Raw genomic sequence first — 21,212 nt, forward strand, 5'->3', positions numbered from 1 at the left:
ACATTCATTGTTGAAACACGTTTCAAAAGCTCTCCTAAAGTACAATGATATCGGTGATAGGATAACAACCATACACCTCCATTCAAGATAATATACTTTTTATTCAAATTTATGCACCAACCACTAATGGCAAGTTTGAGGAAATTGCCATGGTTTATCAACTTCTGCAGTCTGATATTCATCAAACATGCACTCAAGATGCATCGATAATTGCTGTTGACTGGTATACTAAAATTTTGAAACAAAAAAGAAGCTTCAATAGTTGGAAGATATGCCTTATGGTTGATATATGGCGATGACAACAACACAAGATATCACATGATACAATTTTGTAAGACTAGTGACTTTGCAAATCCACCTTTTCAGTAACATAAACAGTGGACCTCACGGGAGGAAAAACAGGAATTAAATTCACTAAATTTGAAGATAGGCAGTGGGGAAGCTCAATATCATCAGTTAGAACCAGGTCAGTGGTTGACTGTAGCACAGACCAATAATTAGTCATATGCAATTAGAAGTTGAAGCTGAAGGAAATGAAAACAAGGGCATGAGTCAAAATAAGACTGGGAGCCTATCCACCCGCATTTAGAGTTTCTCTCAAAAGTACATTTGACATATTGAAGAGAATGACCAAGGATCAGTCAAATTGTTTAATGACATTAAGGACATCATGCATTAGGAAACCAAAAGGCAAGGGGGCAGGGCATGGATGTCTGAAGAAACTCTGCAACTTGCTCTATAATATACAAAGGCTAAAGTGAAAGGAAAAATAAAATGAAATAAAAGACCTGAATAGAAAATTTCAAAATGTGGATTGAAAAGACAAAGGATCATAATGAAATACGTAAAGACCTGGAGCTAGAAAACTACAAGGAAAGAACACGATCATCATTTTTTAAGCTGGAAGAATTGGCAGAGAATCAAGCAGAGAATTACAATAGTGAAAGTTATTATATGAATAACAGTGGTTGGCACAGCAAGCATATCAAGAAAATTGATGGAAGGTACAGAGACACTGTATCAAAAAGAATTGGTCAATATGTAGGCATTTTAGGAGGTAGGCAATGATCAAGGACTGTTGGAGTTTAACAAAGAAATACAAGTTGCATTGAAAATACTGGCAAAAAAATAAGGTTTCAACAGTTGACAGAATATCAATGTAAATGTTTCAACAAATGGGTATAACATTGGAAGCATTGACATCTATGTCAAAAATTTTGGCTAAGGAACTGAAAGAGACCACTATTTTTGTCCATTTCAAAGAAAGGTGATTGAACAGAATGCAGAATGTATTGAACAATTTCATATGCTAGTAAAATATTGCTGAATATAATTAAAAAACTATTATAGCAGTCCATGGACAGAGAACTGCTAGAAACATGGAGTAGGGAATACCATTTCTGAAAATAGATGAATCTTAGCTGAGCCTAGAACATACTATAAAGACGTTTTACCTATGTCTCACTGAGTGTAAAAACACTGGACTGTGTGGATCATAATACATTATATAGAACATTGCAAAGAAGGGGGCTATATAAAACACTTAATTGGGTTCATGTGAAACCTGTACATAGAGCAAGAGACAGTTGGTAGAAATGAACAGTGGATGTTGTGTGATTTAAAATTAGGAAAAGTGTGCATGGGTGTTTTAGCTTTCACTAGTCATATTCAATTGTATGCTGAGAAAATAATCCTAGAAGCTGGATGATATGAATCCTGATGGTGAACGAAGATTCACTAGCAACTTGTGATATGCAGATAACACAATCATGCTTACTGAACGTGAAGGGGGTTGAAAGCAATTACTTATAAAGATCAAAGACTACAGTCTCCAGTATGTATTACACCTTAACAGAGAGCAAAAGTCCTTACAAATTGGCTAATAATAGATATCAAAATCGATGGAGAAAATATTGAAATTGTCAACCATTTCATCTTACTTGGATTCACAACCAATGCCCAAGGAAGCAATAGTCAAAATAATGAACTCTAGATCATGAGAACTTCTCCCGAAAAATATTTGTTTCAAGTGAAGACTAAGGTGTACCTGGCAAGATGTTTTCAATCATGCCATGTATCTGTTGGAAAACAAATTAGGAAGACTGAAGGAGAAATGATGCATTTGAACTCCAGTATTGGAAAATAATATTGAATAAGTCATGAACTGCCAGAAGAATGAATCAATCTGTGCTGGAAAATACACAGGCAGAAGGCTCCTTAGACACGAGGATGGTCAGACTTTGTCTTGAACTTTAGACATGTTATCAGGAAGGATCTCTCCCTGGAAGCACTTCAAGCAGTATTAAGGTTCTCGGGTTTCTTCAGCAAGGACCATATGCAACCTGAAGCCAAGGGAACTTATGGTCTCTTTTATAAAGACAGAAAGAAGAGAACAACAAATGCTATAATGAAACTCAAGGACCTTCTATGCAAAAAAAGGTGTGGCTTAGACCTTAAAGGTATTTACATCACCACACTCATGAATCCACTGTGGAGATAGCAAAATAACCAAACCCACTCCCACTTACATTGAGTTATTCCAACTCATATAGATCCTATATAGGGTTTCAAAGGCTATAAATCTTTACTGGAGGAGATAGCCTCGTCTTTCATATGTGGAGTAATTGGTGATTTTGTACTACTGACCTTGTGGTTTTCAATGCTTACCGGACAGTACCACTGTGGAGATGGGGAAGGCAAATGACTACCCAAGTGACCCAAATCCCTGGTGCCATGGAAATGCAGAGATCAATTAACCTCTGTATCTCTTAGTGGTCCCCAAGAAATGTCTTAGTCTTATATTCTGAATGAAGTGAAAATGAAGAGTTTTGCTGAAAGGTGAAGATTCATGAACCAGGAGACACATTAGCACTGAAACTGTGTGCTATAACTTTCCAAATTTCAAGAATAGTGTGAGGTTTTCAGAGTGGAATAAACAGACTTGTGCTCACACATACATGGAAATACAGGGCAAAGAGTTACAAGGGATGATTAAATTACATTATTTCATAACAGTGTTAGGTCTGATTAACCAGAGAAACAAATCCAGTGACACTCACAAGTGTAACAAATAGCTTTATGCCAAGAAGTAATTATATATCAAGAAACCATCCCAGCCTAGTTCAACTAAAGTACAAAAGTCCAATGCTAGTACATAAGTCCCTCTTCAGACTCACACAGCCACATGCAATGATGAAGATGCAGGAAGATCATCTGCCAGTGGGTGCAGAATCGTGCAGATCCAAGGTTAGTGGAAAAATTGCAAGGGACCAGCAACTTTCAGGTGACCACCAGAGTCCCAGCAAGCAGGAAGGTGGAGTGGCTGAGAGAGCAGGAGTTTCCCAGGGTTCTCCTTCTGAGGAGGCCACACACCCCAGAAAGCACCATTAGGCTCCAACCTGATAGAGGCTGGACTCCGCCCCTCCACATTCATACACCTTCAAGTTGCCATAAAACTATCTATCTCAATAATATTATCATTTCTATTTTCTAACTCCCTGGAACATGTTGACCACAATATTCTTCTTGTACCATGCCATACAAACACTCTCAACAAACATTTAAAAGTTTTAAAACAGTTTCATGGGCATGTAACTCACATATCATACAACTAAATGATTTAATCATATTAAAAATAATTGTGCAATAATTACCATGGTCAATTTTAGAACATTTTCTTCTTTCTTGCATTCATTAGCTACCCATTTCCCCTCAAACTCCATTTCCACAACCCTAAGAATTTTTAATTCAGATACTGTTTCTATAGATTTATGTATACTGTAGTGCATTTCAAATAAAGAAAAACAGGAAAACAAAACCAAGTGAAAAACCCCATACAACAGCAATAACAAAATAAAACAGAGACCACCTCAATTTAAAAAAAGAAAAAATTGCACAAGTTGAAAATGAATCAAAGGGAGTACAAATGATAAAGTTCTAAAATGTAACTTAATTATATCTGTATTATTTCATGTGCGATGCACGCTGATGGCAAAGCTGGAGGCTGAATCTACAGGTGGACCCTGAAAAGGTATTTAGGACTTTCACTGTCACTCATAGGCTTTTGCAAGTCGATGCTTAGAATTCAAACTCTAATGTCATTGCCTCCCCCACTGTTGGATTTTATTATTTATCATCTTTGGGTCATATAGATTGGTGTCCTTCTTCCATGTGGAATTAGTGGGCACCTTATTTAGATGGCTGCTTCTTTGAAGGCAGACCTTGAAGACCCTAGATGTTATTCTTTCTGATAGCTAAGCACCATCTGATTTCTTCACCACACTTTGCTACTCCACTCATATCTTTAGTGATCTTTTCATAAGGACAAGTATTGGGTAGGGCCATGTCATAAGAACTAATTGAACATAGGTAAGGGCTATAATTAAGTTGGAGTTCAAAATTAAGTCATATATAGGCCCCTGGTTCATGTTAGATATATTGTTCTCATTTTGTTGGGGAACATTATAAATCATCCCTATAGGTATATGATATTTCAATTGATAGTGCCATTAATTTACTCAATGATATAAAATTTAAAATACCACTGAGAAAAGGACACACATAGGACAGATTTCTGGATGAAGAACATGGATGGTTGACTTGTACAAATTAAAAACTTGAGAAATGGGGCACAGTTCACCCAGCCAATGAGGGTTGGCGTTCAGGCACAGTGTTCAAGCGTGCTCATTCGCAAAGGCAGAACAACACCTGCAGGACGAAGACACGTCCTTAAAGAGGAAAGAAAGTATGAAAATAGAAGCTGTACGCTGGACTCGAGCTGTCAGTTATTGGTCACTCTCAAAGCAAGAGGTTGAAACCGAAGGCCAATCACTTCCAAATCTTTAGCCCCACCTGCGACTTCTCACACGAGAGTGGTTCAGCCCTAAATCCAAAGGAGTATTTCAATTCCTTTAAACTGCTCCAGGGTCATTTGAGGTAAAATCCAGTTTGCTTAGCGGAGTTTCCAAATTGGGTCCTTTTGGTGTGGCCTAAGAAGGCTAGTGTGTGCTTCAGAAGGGTAGAGTCTAAAGTCTTGGTTATCTATATCATGTGGTCAGCAAAGGCTGGGCAGGTTCAAAAGTGCTCCTTTAGGAACACAATACTTGCCAGGTTCTCCCCTTGGGAGTCTATATACATCATGTTACGAATTTCTCCGAATGCCAGGTTGCCCCACCTGCTTTACCCCCCTTCTCCAAGACAGACATGGTGCTCCTGCCCCACATCTATGGACTTGCATTATATTAAGGTTCACTGAGCCCCTTTGTAGGACTGTCTGTTGATTTGAGGGTAACCAGAGAACAATGTTATATGGAAGGAACAGTGTTCCATGGTCTTCTTCCTTTCCCACAACATGAAAAACTGACCCTCGCTGAGGTAAAGCCTCCTCAGCTATGCAGATAGGGGGGGTGCTATTATGGATCATGAATGAAATTAGGTGGGCACAGCACCCCATTGCCTTGGGAGACCAGATTAGAGGATGATATGACCTTAGACAGATGCTTGTCTTTGCCTTGGTGTTTGGACTTATAGAAAGGGTTTTATATACTGTGTGTCATTTTGTGATTGACTAATTCACTCGTCATAATGGTTTCTAGGTCCTTCCAGGGCATGAGGTTTTTCGTGGTTACATACCTACTTATTAGGGATGCATCATATTCCGTTGTGTGTATAGACCAGAGTGTCTTCATCTATTCTTCTACTGGTGGACATTTGGGCTGTGTTCAGTTCCTTGCTACTGTGAACTGTGCTGCCATGAACACAGCGGAGCCCATGTTTGCTCAGGCTGTGTCTCTTACTCCTTTGGGGTTCGTACCCACCAGAGGTATTGCTGCATCTTATGGTATTTATAGCCCCAATTGTTGTAGGCAGTGCCATATCACTTTCCATAATGGTTGTACATGCTCACAAACCCACCAGCAGTATATAAAGGTTTCTGCCTCTCTGCACTTTTTCCAGCATTTATTTTTTGTTTCTTTGCATTGGGTCAACAAACATCTTCTAGCAAACAATCCCTTATCTAAGTCAAAAATCATGAATCTTACTTCTTTTAGTTTACAAGAAATTAAATTTGTTCAAGAAGCTGAGTTATCTCCTGAGAGGAACAGAAGCAGAATTTGTAGGTTAAGTTGCAATTTGATTCAAAATGGAATTTAATTTAGATTTAGAACACCCATTTTAACCATGCCAAGGACTTGGGGTTGTTGCTCGACACCAAAGTTTAAGAGCAGATTCAGTTCATTATTTTCTGCATGTGCTATTTTAGTTTTGACTCCTACTAAGATTTGTATGCCAATTCAGTCCCATCAAGCGTTATCTTCAGTAATTGGGGGAGCATCTTGACACAGAAATACTTGGTTGGTGTTTTGTAAGGAAAGAAGGATTCGGTTTGGAAATTGCTGACTCTTAACTTATTAACACAAGCGCACACCAGGAAAACAAAGGTTTTCTTAGCAAAATGCTGGCATCACAGCCTTTGTCTTGAGGTTGTCACCATTAAATGTGAAAGATTGTTTGATGTTGCTGAGGCTGAAAATACTGCTCATTTTTTTTCTTCTTCAGGAAAAGCCTTTGTTTCTCAGTTTGATATTTTTCATGAATAATTGGAAACTGGGGAAATTGAAAATGTCTGGCTGTACTGAAGTGGTAAACACTCTTGGAAATCAAAACCTGCAAAACAGCAAATTTGTTTTGTTTTTTTCTTCCAACAGTTTAAACATAACCTGGAAGGCAAAAAAAAAAAAGCAATAAACAAACATAATCAAAATACCACAATGTCAATAGAATATCTGTCCCATGCTCTAGAAACTTTAGGGAAGGGGTTTATCCAGGTCTCAATAGTCTGTTTACAATGCAATAACTATTATTCCAGAGAGAGTTTCCTACCTAGTCCAAAGACAATCCCTGTAGTTGACCCAGATAACTTTTAATTTTAATCAACACTTTCACACATAGGCACTGTATAGTTTCATTGGTAATAGCATACTGTTTGCCTTATGAAGCCATTCTATTTACTTACTCTCTGGATCAACTTGGTGTAATAAGAATAATAGTAATAATGATGAACATAGCTACTTTTAAACAAATACCAATTGGTCAGGCATTCTAAATGCTACAAAGCCTATGGTCTGAGTTTCAATTCACAATTTCTTTCAAATTTAGCCTCGTCATACAAGTGAATATTTGAAATGAAACAATCGCCCTACCCTCCCACTCCTTCAAGATAGTTCCTAATTGTGAGGGGAGCTGTGGTTAAACTCACTGTGTTTTCATAGAAGTTGCCAAATGCCATTGGTAGGATGTTTTAATACCTAGAAGAGGCAATTTGGCAGAATTAGAAGTAGAAAAACGACAAAGCAAGGATGCATACCTTTTTACAAGAGTGGAGTTGTATAATAAATATATTTTTGTGATTGAAGAATTTCACATAACATACTGTCTTCTAGGTTCACCTATGTTATCAGGTGTTTTACAGATTCGTTTTTATTCTTTAATTTTGCATAATATTCCAATGTGAGTATGCTTTCTGTCTTTTTTAAACTTTTAAAAACTTTGCTATTAATGGTGGGGTGAGATAATATCTCATTCTTGCTTTGATTTTCTTCTCTCCAATGTCTAATGATCATGATAATTCCTTCATGTTTGTTAGTCACCTGGTGACATGCGTATTCATGTCCTCTGCTCATTTTAAATCGAATTATGTATTTTTTGAGATGTTGAAGGTCATAAACTTTACAATTAGGCACGTGTTTAATATGCCGTTGCCAATTTTTTCCCCTCAACTTGTGGATTCTCTTTGAACACTTGGTGAAATATTTCGATACACATTGTTCTATAAATTTCAGAAGTTTCAGTCCTCTAGCTTACTTTCTACTGTTCTAGGTTTTTCATTATTTTTGATAATGTGTCTATGCCATATATAAGGGCCCTAACATATCCATATTTTGTCATTGATGATACTTACAACTCTGAGTTTTACTTGTGGGTATTTGATCCATCTCGAGTCCATTTTTTGTATGTCGTGTGAAATATGGGTCATGTTTATTTTTGCTGCCTAAGGGTATCTAATTCTGTTGGTACATTTGTTAAAGAAACCATTGCTTCACCATGTCATACGGTAGCTCTTTGTCAAAGATCAACTGTTTGTAGGTGAATGGATTTACTTCTGAGTTCTAATTTCTGTTCCATTGGCTGGTGTATTTATTGATGTACCAGTTCCAGCCTATTTTGACAACTGTGGCTGTAAATTAAGTTTTGAAATCTTGAAGCGAGAGGCCTCCTACACTTCTCCTCTTCCTTAGTATGATTTTGTTTCTCTTGGGTCTTTTTCCTTTCCATGTGAAGGTGGTGGTTACATTTTCCATCTATAAGGAATAATGCTAGCATCTAGCATTGTATTACATATGTAGGGTAAGTGTGAGTAATATTAATAGTTTCACAATGTTAAGTATTCCTACCCATACTGATACTGATTAAGTATAGCTCATTTTGTGTCTTGTAGTAGTGTTATGCACTTTTCCTTGTATGGGCTTTGTTTTCTGGATCTATATATTTCTAAGTATTTCCTTTTTTGAGTAGCTATTATAAATGGTAAAATATTCTTGATTTTGTTTTCTGAGTTCTTTTTGACAGTGTAAAGGAATTCAGCTGATTTTTCTATGTTGATTTTGTGCCCTGCCACTTTACTGAATCATTCAAGTAGCTCCAACAATGATCTTATCAAGCCTTTGGAATGTTCTATATATAGAATCATAGAAAATCTTTGCCAATTTAGATGTTTTTAATTTTTACACTAGCTAGGACTTCCAGGACAGTATGAAATAGGAGTTGTGATAAATGCTATCCCATATGATTTCTGTTTCTAGGAGAAATGCTTTCAGTTTCTCTATATTGAGAGAAGTGTTGGCTATTAATTTTGTGCATATGCCCCTTATTATGTTGGAATATTTTCCTTCTATTTTTATTTTGTGGAGTGTTTCAAATTAAGAATAGGTGTTGGATTTTGTTAAATATCTTTGCTGCATCAATTGATAAGATCACGTGGTTCTTTTCTTTTGCTTTATTTATAAAATGGTTTCTAATGGTGTACCATTCTTTTATACCTTGTATAAATCTTACTTCCTCAGAATATATTATCTTCCTTGTTTTGTTGAATTTTGTAGGCAAGGATTTTGTAGAGAATGCGTGCTTTCATGTTCATGAGTCATGTTGATCTATAATTTTCTTTTCTCCCTGCATAAAATGAATTCAGGAGTTTGCCATCCATTTCTATACTCTGGAATATTTTGAATGGCATTTGTGTGTGTTATTATCTGAATTAGTCAGCAGAGACATCAAGGCTGGACATTTTAAAAATCTTGTTAGGATTTGTTTAATGACCTGATAAATTTCTACTTTGGAAGTGGTTGTGTTAGGGCTTTCTCCTTCAGCCCATGTTAATATAGGTAAGTAGTGCATCTTTAGAAATGTGTCCACGTCCCCCCCACCCCAAATGTCAAGTGAGTTGGAATCTAGTTCTTCACAACAATGACAAAAACACACTTTCATTCAGCTGATTCTTAGTCATGTTGTTATTGTTAGGTGCCGTCAAGGTGGCTCCAACCCACAGTGACCCTGTGCAGAACAGAATGAAACACGACACGGTCCTGGGCCATTTTACCAATTGTTCCTAGGCCGAGCCCATTGACACAGCCACAGAGTCATCCCTTTCACTGAAGGCCTTCCTTTGTCACCACTCTTTCACTTCGCCAAACACGACGTCCTCCTCCAGGCACGGGTCCCTCCTGACAAAGTGACCAGTCTGTAAGATAAAGTTTTGCCATTCTCGCCTCTAAGGGGCACGCTGGTCTTATTTCTTCCGATGCAGATTGGTTTGTCCTTTTAGCAGTCCAGGATACTTTCAATATTCTCCTCCAGCACCACAATTCAAATGCAGTGATTCTTCCATGATCGTCTTCATTCCGTGTCCAACGTTCACATGCATGTGATGCAATGGAAAATACCATGGCTTGGATCAGGCCCACCAAAGTAACATCCTTGCTCTTCAAAACTCTGAAGAGGACGCACGCAACAGGTTTCCCAATGCAATATGTCTTTTGATTCTTTGACTGTTGCTTCCATGAGCACTGTTTATCATGGTCCACACAGTAGAATGCCTTTGTATAGTCAGTGACACACAAGTAAACATCGTTCTGGTTTTCTCTGCTTTGAGCCAAGATCCATGTGACATCAGCAATCACATCCCCTCCCTCAGACTTTACAGGAGCCAGTCAGTCATACAGATGACTTCTGTCCAAGAAATCATCAGATTTCTCGTGCCCGGCCCTGAAGGGCCCATCTGCTGGCACTCTCTCCGACAATGTCCTGCCTCCTTTGTTTAGGCTTTCAGTAGTTGAAAATGCTTTAAAGCTCTGCATAAGGTTTCCAGTGGCTTCTCTCTCTGAAGTGGGCAGCGCAGTCCTTCCTCATTGTCTGTCTTAGGGTCCGCTGAAGCTGTTTACCTTGCGTGCCCCTGCTGGCACTGAAAATGCCAGCAACACAGCTTCTAACATCAATGCAACACACAAGGCACCACAACATGAAAAGCTGACAGACAAGTTGGGGCTCTCACTCATACTTACCCTATCTGTTGTGTTTCTGAGGCTGTAAATCGCTAGGTGAGCATATAGCCTCATCTTTCTCCTGTGGAGCAAGCAGTTGGTTGGTTTGCCTGGCCATACTTGTAATCTGTCAGTGCTTGCCTGATAGCATCACTAGAGACTCTCATATTCCATTATGATCTTTTCATTTCCGTTTGCTCTGTTGTAATATCACCTTTTTTTTTTATTTCTGCTATTTGCATTTTCTCCTTTTCTTTTGTTAGATTGGATAGTGATTTGTCAATTTTGTGAATTCTTTCAAAGAACCAATTTCTTATTTTGTTCTGTGTTCTATTGTTTTCTGTTCCATTGATTTCTGCTTTAATCTTAAAGCAGAAGGATATAAGTTTCTTCTGGAGGATATAAGTTCATTTTGGTTTTTCTAATTATTTGAGATGTTCAGTTAAAGTTTTAGTTTAGGTCTTTCTTCTTGATGTATGTGTGTTTATTTCAATAAATTGCCATTCAGTGCTTCTTTGCCTGTGTTCCAAAGGTTTTGGTATGAGATATTCTTCTTTTGATTCGATTCAGATAATTTTTAAATTTCCTTTTTCTTTTTTTTTCTATGAGTAGTTTTTAAGCAGTCATTAAGTTTTATGTGTTTCATTTTTCTCCTTAGACCTTCTGTTGATTCCTAATTTTATACTGTTGTGATCTGATAAGATGCTGTGTAATACTTCAGTATTGTTAAATGTACTGAGGTTTGTCTTAGGGCCTAACAGATGAAATATTCCGGAGCCAGTTCCACGTGATGTAGAAAAGAAGGTGAAGCACATTGCTGTGTGGAGTTTTCTGTGTGGCTATGAAGTCATGTTGGTTAGCTGTGTGGCTTAGTTGCATTTGTATTTAGCTGGTGACTTTATTTTGATTTACCTTAGTCACAGTTTATCTCCTGGTGAGTATAATAGAGAATTTAAGTGTATATGCCGTTCTCTGTTTCCTGTTTGTACAGCACAGTTGATGGAAGGTTCGGCTGATGTTTTCTTCTATTTGTTTAGTGATCAGGAATATAGGAGGGGTTAGTGGCTCTTTCCCACGAGGTGGGGTTCCAGTAGGTGCGAGTGTGGCTGGTTTGTGTGGGTCCAGTGTCTCTTTCCATTTAGGTGGGAGAAGGAAAAGAGAGAATAAAAGAAAAAAAGCCAAATAAGAAAACATATTTTTAATAATCATAAATAAAAAGCTGGGGAAGCAAACAATAGAAGGCAAAACAATTTAATGGCTGAAAAATTTAAAAATAGAGACAAAGAGTGGAAAATACAGATAAACCCCTCAGGACCAATAAAAAGAGTAGTGATACCAGGAGGGTAAAGGGAAAGTGGGGAGAGAAAGGGAGAACCGATCACAATAATCTACTTAAAACCCCCTCCCAGGCGATGAACAACAGAAAAGTGGGTGAAGGGAGACAGCTGTCAGTGTGAGACAATAAAAAAAAAAGATAAATTATCAAGGGATCACGAGGGAGGGAGGGCTGGGGGATAAGCTGATGCCATGGGCTCAAGTAGAAAGAAACTGCTGTGAGAATGATGATGGCAACAAATGTACAAATGTGCTCAACACAATGGATGAATGTAAGGATTATGATAAGAGCTGTATGAGCTCCCAAAGAAATGATTAAAAAAACAACAAAAAAGTTGGCAGATTTCAAGCAGGGTTTTTGGTGTGGGTTGATTTGTGTGTACAGTAGCTTTCAAAACCAAATCATAGCCATTGAGCCAATTCTCACTCAGACTGAGCCCCTGTGGGTTTCTGAGGCTAACTGTTGATGGGGGCAGAAAGCCCAGTTTTTCTCATGCGGAGCTGTGGTGGTTCGAACTGATGATTATTCAGATCACATCCCAGAGCGTAATCACTGTACCACCACCATCTCTAAAATATTGTCAGCCCTTTGAAAGGAGAGGTCGTGCCTTATTTTGTTGCTTATTAGTTATGTTTTACTATCCCTCAAAACCTAATTTTGACCTGCAAAGAGTTTCGTCTACTGAATAATTTTCATTTTTAATAGAATGCAAACACGAATAAAAGAAAAAATGGGCAGACATAAAAAATGGACAAAGAAGTAATGTGTTTGTTGAGGAAGAATAGAAAATATCTCCTTTCTGCTGCTGCATGACCCGTGTGATTGATGGAAAGACGTGTGTGCTAGTGAGGAGCTTTCCGTTTGTCTGCATGAAGGCAAAGGGTGGGTCGCCTGGAGCACCGACGGCTGTGATCCATCAGGCAGTGGGGACACTGCCATTGCATGGTTATTGCTCAGTCCTCACTTGAAGAGATTCTGAGAACCCCGCAGACCTGCACATATATAGAAAGAAAGAAATACAAAGCAAAGGGCTTTTTTTTTTTCAATGTCTAACTTAGAGAGAAGTCCCAGGAGGAAAAGAACTAGTTTTAAAGAGACTATTTTACCAAACATAAAGCTTTTTCCTTACTCCTCTGTTCAGACAAAATTCTTCTACAAATGAAGACAGGATCTCTCACTGTGTGTGCCCCCTTTCCTCTGCAAAAGTGGTCCCTTGACTAGCAGCGAGAGCAATGGCTGAAAACTTATAAGAAATACAAAGTCCCAGTCTCCACCTGAGAAAATGTGGAAAATTGTAAGACTTTGGCAATCAAAGGGATCAGGTATTTAGTAAGAGGAAGGTTTACAAAAGGACACAAGCCCCAGAGAATCTGCTACAAATAACATGAAGTATTATTTTGCTCATATGTGATTTACAATCTTTGAAGAAAGCAAGAATGCACAGCTGATTAATTGAAGGTTATACATCTACTGTCATTAAGTCTATTTTTGAGTCATAAAAACCTGGAAGCTTTCAAATGCTGTAGCTCTTTCACAAGCAGGATAACCTCGTCTTTCTCCTGAAGAGAGACTGGCGGGTTCAAACTGCCAAGCTTCACGTTACAAGTCCAACGCCTACTCAGCAATGCCATCAGGGCTCCTTTGAGGTGATATCGTGATTCGAAGAACAAGTCACATGGGGCATGCATGTAAATCTTAGAGAAACAGGTTGGGTAAAAGTAATTTATAGGCTACACTTCAATCTATTCCTTCAAAGTGAGCAGTCTTTAAGAAAAATGTCATTCTTGGGAGGCTCATGAGATAGGGTTCGTTTGTAGGGGTATATTAAGTGATAAAATGCCCTGAAAGGTTATCCAGGTTTTTTTTGAAATTGTTTCATTTTGACACCACTGAATCAGATACTCTGAGCATAGTCCCAGCAAGCTGTAACTCAGATGATGATGACAGATGTGCATGAAGTTTGAAGACCATCAATATACTATGCTACCAGAACAATTGATTCTGCCTGGTCCCCTAAGTCCCTAGTTTATTGGAAAATGGTGTCTGATGATTGCTGACAGTTACTTCAGAAAGAATTGAGCCAGTTCAAGTGACTGTTAAAGAATAATTAAAAACAAGTAAATTAAAAAAACATGAGATATAAATATAGAACTAGCACATATTCAAGATTTTATACCACTAGTAAGATGGTGGGGTTGAAGAATTGGGGACTTAAGTGCAATGATAAATCCAAGAGGGCTCCTGATGGGGCACTCACGGGCTCAGCTACTAACTGGAAGACCATTCCGAGGTGCCTTGGATAAAAGACTGCTGGTAACGTCCTCACACTCAACCACGGGTCAGCCTATGGAGCAGTTCTATTGAGATACACATGGTGTCACCATGAGTCACAGTCAATTCAGTAACGACCAGCTGGTTAAAGCTAAAATGGACAAGTTACAGTAAGATCACGATGCCCTACAAACCCATTACACTAACTTCCCAAGAGCACCATTTTCCTAAGAACCTGGTGTACTTAGAAGCAATTAACGTTGTTGGTCAGCCAAAAAGTTACTTTTTCCCAAGACCTGTATCTCTACGATTTTATTGCTGTTGCCCTATAGCACTTTTTCTGCCCTGTAGCAATAAAATAGCAACTCTGGGAGTTATTTTTCTTGTGGTGCGTAAGTCACTTGCATTTCTACCAGAGACCAATCTACAAATTGACAGTTTTCACAGTCAGGTCCCTTAATGAAAAGCACATGTAAAAAGTTAAATCAGGCAAAAAGTTGTATGCTTGATATGTTTGTAAACATCACACACACACACACACACAGCGTGGCAGCTGAGGCTGTGTGTGAACAACTGCAAAAGTCCTCGGTTTGGAGCTCTGGTGTTCTAGTTTAATGGGAGATCCCAGTTGATTGTTCTAACACTCTGTTTAAGGTTTCTCTTCTATCTCATACCTCATGTCATAGTGCACGGGGTCTTAAAATCTTGCATGCAGGCAGCAAAGCATGACAATGGTGTCTATTTGCCTAGAACAAGAAGAATTAGAAATGGGAATAGGCTATAAAACTTGTGGCTAAATGCTTCCATGAAAAAGTGCCTTCTTTGTCATGAGACCAGAAAACTGGAAGATGCACAATTCCCGTTACCGAATATTTTGGTCCTAATGAATTCACTTCCTGGGTGCTCTTTGTTAAATAAAGCGCGTGTAACACTTTAGTCTGAAAATTATCAATTCATTGTGTTAGACTGACCTCCATAGAAGAAACTAATGTTTCATGTGTTGCTTCTAGATCCCTCTTCACTTTAGACTGTGAGTGGGGTGACGTAGTTTCATGTGACCTTGAAGACATGTAAAAGTGTTGGGGTGCTCCACCTGTCAGTCAGGCCACAGACTGATGGAGCCCCTTGTGAGCATGGCCTTCTCACACAGAGGACCTCGGGAACCTCCCCCTCTCTTTGCCTTCACCGTCGTGGTGGCTGACCCTGTGATGTCACATCACCATGGGACCCACATGACGTTGCACCCATCAGCCTGTGATCTTCCTTCATTCTGCATCATTGCGTGTGGCCACGTGTGTCTGAAGATGGACGTATGGACTAGTGTTGGACTTATGAAGTTGAGTGTGATTGGGCTGGCGTGTTTTCTTGATATATAGTTACTTCTTGATATGAAGCTTTTTAACATATATATGAGTGTCATTGGATTTGTTTCTCTAGTCAACCGGACCTAACATAGTAGACATCTGGCTTCCCCTCTGTGTTATATCCATCAGTCTGATACAATTTTTGCTGCTCCTGAGCCCATTTGTTTGGGGCCTCAGTGAGATTCAATAGCCCTTTATCGCAGCACTGTGATCTTCCATAACTCCCTCCCACTTACCTGGCCTGGAACTATTCATGGCCAAGCTGCATCACCTTAAAAAAAACTGGGTTACTATTTCCACCGGCTAGTTCCTTTTCCATGATCCCTATTTGGGGGTATTGATTAGTTCTGTCCCCAAATGGCTGCAAGAAGCATGTGTTCCTAATATTAACTAGCAGGTTCTTCTAATTTCAGAACCGTACCTGATCCTCTTATCCCCTGATTCTAGACTCATCTCCAAGTTTACAATATTTCAGCTGCTGTCTAGTGTTCTAAAATTTCAGGCTGTTCTTTTTTTTTAATCCATGTGTTAGTTGCTGGATAGTAAAAGAGAGTGTGTACTCACTTTATCATCTTGCCCTGCTTTCCTCTATAGAGTTTTCTTGGCTTTAATTTTTACAGAATACAGCGAGGCATTTCTTTATGGCACTGTTAGTGGACTGAAACCTTCAACCCTTAGGCTAAAGGATGAGTGCTAACCATTTGTACCATCCGAGGACATCGTCTTTTTTTTGTCCTTGTTCTTAAGGTACATTAATGAAACTTTCATGTTCAAGATGCCTATCGTGTCTCAGGTAAATCTATGGATGTGTGTGTGTGTGTGTGTGTGTGTGTTTAAATAAGAGCTATGTTTAAACATCAGAACTGAAGAGACACAGGGTGATAATGTGATTGGGATTCTAATGAGATAGATGGTGGGTAGCAGATGTCAAAGCGAAGTAGGGCCTAAAATAAACAGGATACCTGCTGAACGCTAATTTAATTTCACTAGGCAAAGGCACTGACAGACACCTACAGCTGGCTGTCATCTTCAATCTACACCCTGTCCACGACTGCTCTATTGGAGAGGTTTTTAACGTAGAGACCATGAACTCCAAAACAGATCTGTGGATGGAATCCAGGCTTCCATGAGCTTGGATGGGAAAAATAAAGTATTTATTTTCAGTAATTTCTGTGATTTAACATTTCTTTTTTTTGAACAACTGGGCAACAGACTGAAATAGTACTAGTATTGCTTGCAATTCTGGCATAGATATTCTCACATCACATCATGGTAGATTGAGGTAGTTAGTTTATTGTGCCAACCTGGCCGATAAACACATGTAGGGTTTAATTGAAGTGGGGAGAGATAAATGGCTCAGTGAGCCTCACCTTTTCATGTTCTCGGGTCTCTTGCTTTCTGATGGTCGCACCAGGGTTCAGCTGCCTTAGCTAGTTCCCTGCTTCAGCTGACAAGGCTCACTTCCTGCAAGACATCCCTGAGGAGAAGCCACATGGACCTACCCCAATGCAGCCCTGGGTGCTGGAGCAGCTGCATGGAGACCCCTGCCAGTGCCAAGATGTTTGCACACTCACCAATTCAGCTTTCCTCCTGCAGTCGGCATCATAGTGTGTGTTTTATGAGATGGAGGATCACTTCGTGGATTGGTGTTGGACATATGGGCTAATGTTGGACTTGTGGGCTTGGGCAGCACTAGGTTGGGATGTTTTCTTGATGTGCACTTACCCTTTATATAAAACTCCTCTTATACGTGAGTTTCTGTGGATTTGTTTTTCTAAAGTACCCAGACTAACACATTGATGTAAGTATAACGTCATATGCCAATCACTACTTGGTCATTGTGTTTGAGTTTATTATTTAATGTGTTAATGAAGAAACTCATATATAACTATATGATTCACTTAAAATGGTTATGTTAACTATTTTATAATAGAAATAATTTTATTTGAGGTTTTATATATGTGATTGCGTACGTTTTTTGAGAATAGATTAATCAGATTGTTAGGGGGGCCATAGCACAGAGAGACTCAATAATCTTTATTGTAGTTTCAAGCAAAACAAAGGAAGCAAAATATTTTAACTTACTATGTCTGCCAACTAGAGAAACAAATCCAGTGACATTCATCTATGTACAAGAAAGAGCTATATATCGAGAAGGCATACCAACCCAGTCCAACTCTAGTTCATAAGTCTGCTGTTAGTCCATAGTCCCTTTTCAGACTCACATAGCTGCAGATCAATGACACAGAAAGGCAAACCAGGGCTTCTGGTTCACAGGTTAGTGGGCACAGAGTCTCATTCTTGGATCCACGGTTGGTGGGAACATGGCAGAGTGCTGGCAGGTTTCAGGGTTGGGAGGTTCACATTACACCATCTCTGGAGGCAGGCCGAGTTCCAGCAGGCAGGAAGGCAGAGGTGCAGACAGAGTGATAGATGCCCAGTGTCCTTACTTATAAAAAGCCCATAAACCAGAGAGGCATTGTCAGGTTGTGACCTGATTGACACACTGGTTCCAACCTGACACTTTTGTAACTCTTCACGTTGACACAAGATCTAACTGCCACACTAGTCATTGATCGTAGAGTCATCATGGAACAGATTATGCTTGGAATAAACCCGGAAACCAAGTAGCAAACCTTTTAGTTACTGAGATATAGTCAATTAATATGTCCCTTCCTGTCACAATCCCTTATAAATTCTAAAGACTCTATGCCTGTGGTTATAATCATATTTGGAGGAAGTTTTCTGTTATGTTAATGGGCAGAATTAAAATGATATCATCTGAGTCTTCATCTTACTAGAGGGTATGAACCAATCCTTTGTATCCTTAGGGGTATGGTTTGCTGAAAGACAACCACAAATCTACCAAAGCCAATTCTCTGTGCAGAAAAGCTACCTCACAAGCAAACAGAGAATCCCAAGACCGTCAAGAAAGAAGTACCAACTAGTGGAGCAATTTTGAGATCTCTCTGAAGTGTCGGAGGCCAAGATCATTGTCATCAGAAGTTACAACAGAGCAACAGAGCCAGACCAAGACCAGAGGTGGACACAAGGAGACCTTGAGACAGGTCAGAGGAATAGCATCAAGATTATGAGATTTTGAGTCAGTATGTGTGCAATCCTTCTGGCCCAGGGAAGTGGATGTCCATGGACCACGTGGTTAACAGGCTGAGGACCAGGAGAGAGTAGTCTGAAGACTGAGGGGAGGCACTGCTGTGGACCAATAACTGTATCCTGTTTACTAATACTGACTTGTGGTAACCTTTTAACTTCCCTAATAACCCCCTATAATTGTGAGTATTGTATATGAGTTCTGTGTGGCCATAACAAAAAATTATGGAACTGACCAGAGAAGCAGAGTGTCGTGGGAGGAAAAATCGGTGTCGGAATAGGTAAGGACGCATGGAGGGAGGAGGAGGAGGCATATCTGATCTGTGCCTTGCAGCAATTCTTCTTGGATTGGTGAGGAATTGAAATCTCCTCCTCCCTTCTGTCGCCAGAGAAGGACAAATGTGACACCGGCACCATTTCCACAGTTATCCTCATTTCTGTCAGGGGTTTTTGATTTTTAAAGATATAACAGAGTATTTTCAGTTAAAATATGAGGGTAAAACTATTCTGAATATTTCAGGAAACCTCAACATGAAATTAAGCAACTAATATCTATTAATGCAGTGTATAGTCAATTTGATTTAGCTTTTAGTCTTTTTGACTTAGCTGAATCTTTTCTAGAAATGAGAACTGGTTAATTTAATTCAAATCCAAGATGGAAAGTTCATCACAAAAATAACTTTAACCTCTCAATTATGTTGTTCCACGCCATGGTCTACAAGCAGGATAGAGGATGATGAAAGGAATATGATTTTAGCTCGTGTCTAGACTGGATTTATTATTATTATTCAGTATTATTATGTTAGGTTGAGAAACAAAACCAGGAGATATAGATGATATAGAGATATATGTAAGATATATGTATCAAGAAAGAAATTTATATCAAGAAAGCAGTACCTCTCAGTCCAACCCAAGTCCATAAATCAGTGGATAGTTGGAGTCCCCACCAGACTCATGCAGCTGTTGGCCAATGAAGCAGGGAGGCAAAACAGGGAGAGCACAGGCTGGTGTATACAGAGTTGTGTGTATCCAAGGCCATCAGGAACATGGCAGGACAATAACTGCACACAGAGATGGCAGTTCCCATGGGTCACTGAGTCCTGGGGGCAGAAGCAGAATCCAAGCAAGCAGGAAAGCCAAGAGGGGCGAGAGAGAGGGCAGTTTTCCTCAGTGCCTCAGATTGACAGGTTGGACTCCACTATATATATCTACATAGATGCATCAAGCCCCAACAATCACAAATAGTCTTCAGGAACTCCTAACTGGGCACAAGAGAGATTTTCCTATTCTAATTTTTCAAATTTGGCTAAGGCATTAATACTTCAACCATCTATTTTAAGATTTAGGTTTGCTGTTGATGTTAAGTGCCATGGGGTTGGTTCCAACCTCTAGCAATCCTATGCACAAGCAAACAAAACACTGTCTGGTCCTGCGCCATCCTCAAAATCGTTCCTAGCCTAAGTCAACCTTTGCATCCACTGTGCCCATCCACTCATTAAGGCCTTTACTGAGCATGACGTCCTTATTGAGGGACTAGTCTCTCCTAACAGTATGTGCAAAAATGTTTGATGGCTTTGCCTCTAAGGAGCACCCTGGTTGTACTTCTTCCAAGACAGATCAGTTTGTCCTTTTAGCAGTCTATGGTATATTCAATATTCTCCATCAGCACCACAATGCAAAGGCATTGATTCTTCTTCCATATTCATTCAATGGCCCAACTTTCAAATGGAAGTGAGCCAATTGAAAATACTGTGGCTTTCAAGAGAGAGGATAAATCCAGGATAAATGTTGAGCCCCTAATAAAACGATTAAAAAAAAGAAATCAAATGAGGGGGAGGAAGGGGGGTGATGAGAAGCTGATAACAAGGGCTTAAATAGAAACTAAGTGTTTATAAAACAGTGATGGCAACATATGTACAAATATGCTTGATATAATTGATGTATGGGTTGTTATATAAGAGCTGTAAGAGCCCCCAATAAAATGATTGTTAAAAAAACACACCAAAAAAACACAATCCAGGATAAATGTCCTGACTATCTATGAATAAATTATATATTCCAATACACCCCACGGACTCATATGACTACTTTTATTTGAAAACTGGAATAAGATTTCAGGTATAAGTTTGTGTACCGCATCCACCTGGGGGTAGTGGGTCAAGGAGAAGAGGGTTTGGAGTCTACCTCACAACCCACAGCTGTCTCAGTTGTCTTGGAGAGAGCTAGCATTAGCATTGTTGAGAGTCCTGTTTTCTCAAATGGCTTGTGGGATGCAGGCGAAAGTATCACCATGTATAAGTGGGTATGTATGGTAGAGAGTGGGAGTGATGAGTTATACTCATATTTATGCTTGGAAAATAATACGACTCAAGAATTATCTGTATGTAAGGGAAAGGTGAAGAATCATGTAGGGTTCTTAGACAAGGAATATCAGGAAAGAGTGTCTGAAGAATTTGCATCTAAGAGTGACTGCACCACAAAGGGGGTGATACCCTTAATTTTAATGTACTTGATTATACAGGTGGGAGCAAGGAG

This window comes from Echinops telfairi, unplaced genomic scaffold, assembly GCF_000313985.2.
Source record: "Echinops telfairi isolate 266 unplaced genomic scaffold, ASM31398v2 ScPeMD7_7465;HRSCAF=8503, whole genome shotgun sequence".
NCBI classification, from domain to species: Eukaryota; Metazoa; Chordata; class Mammalia; order Afrosoricida; family Tenrecidae; genus Echinops; species Echinops telfairi.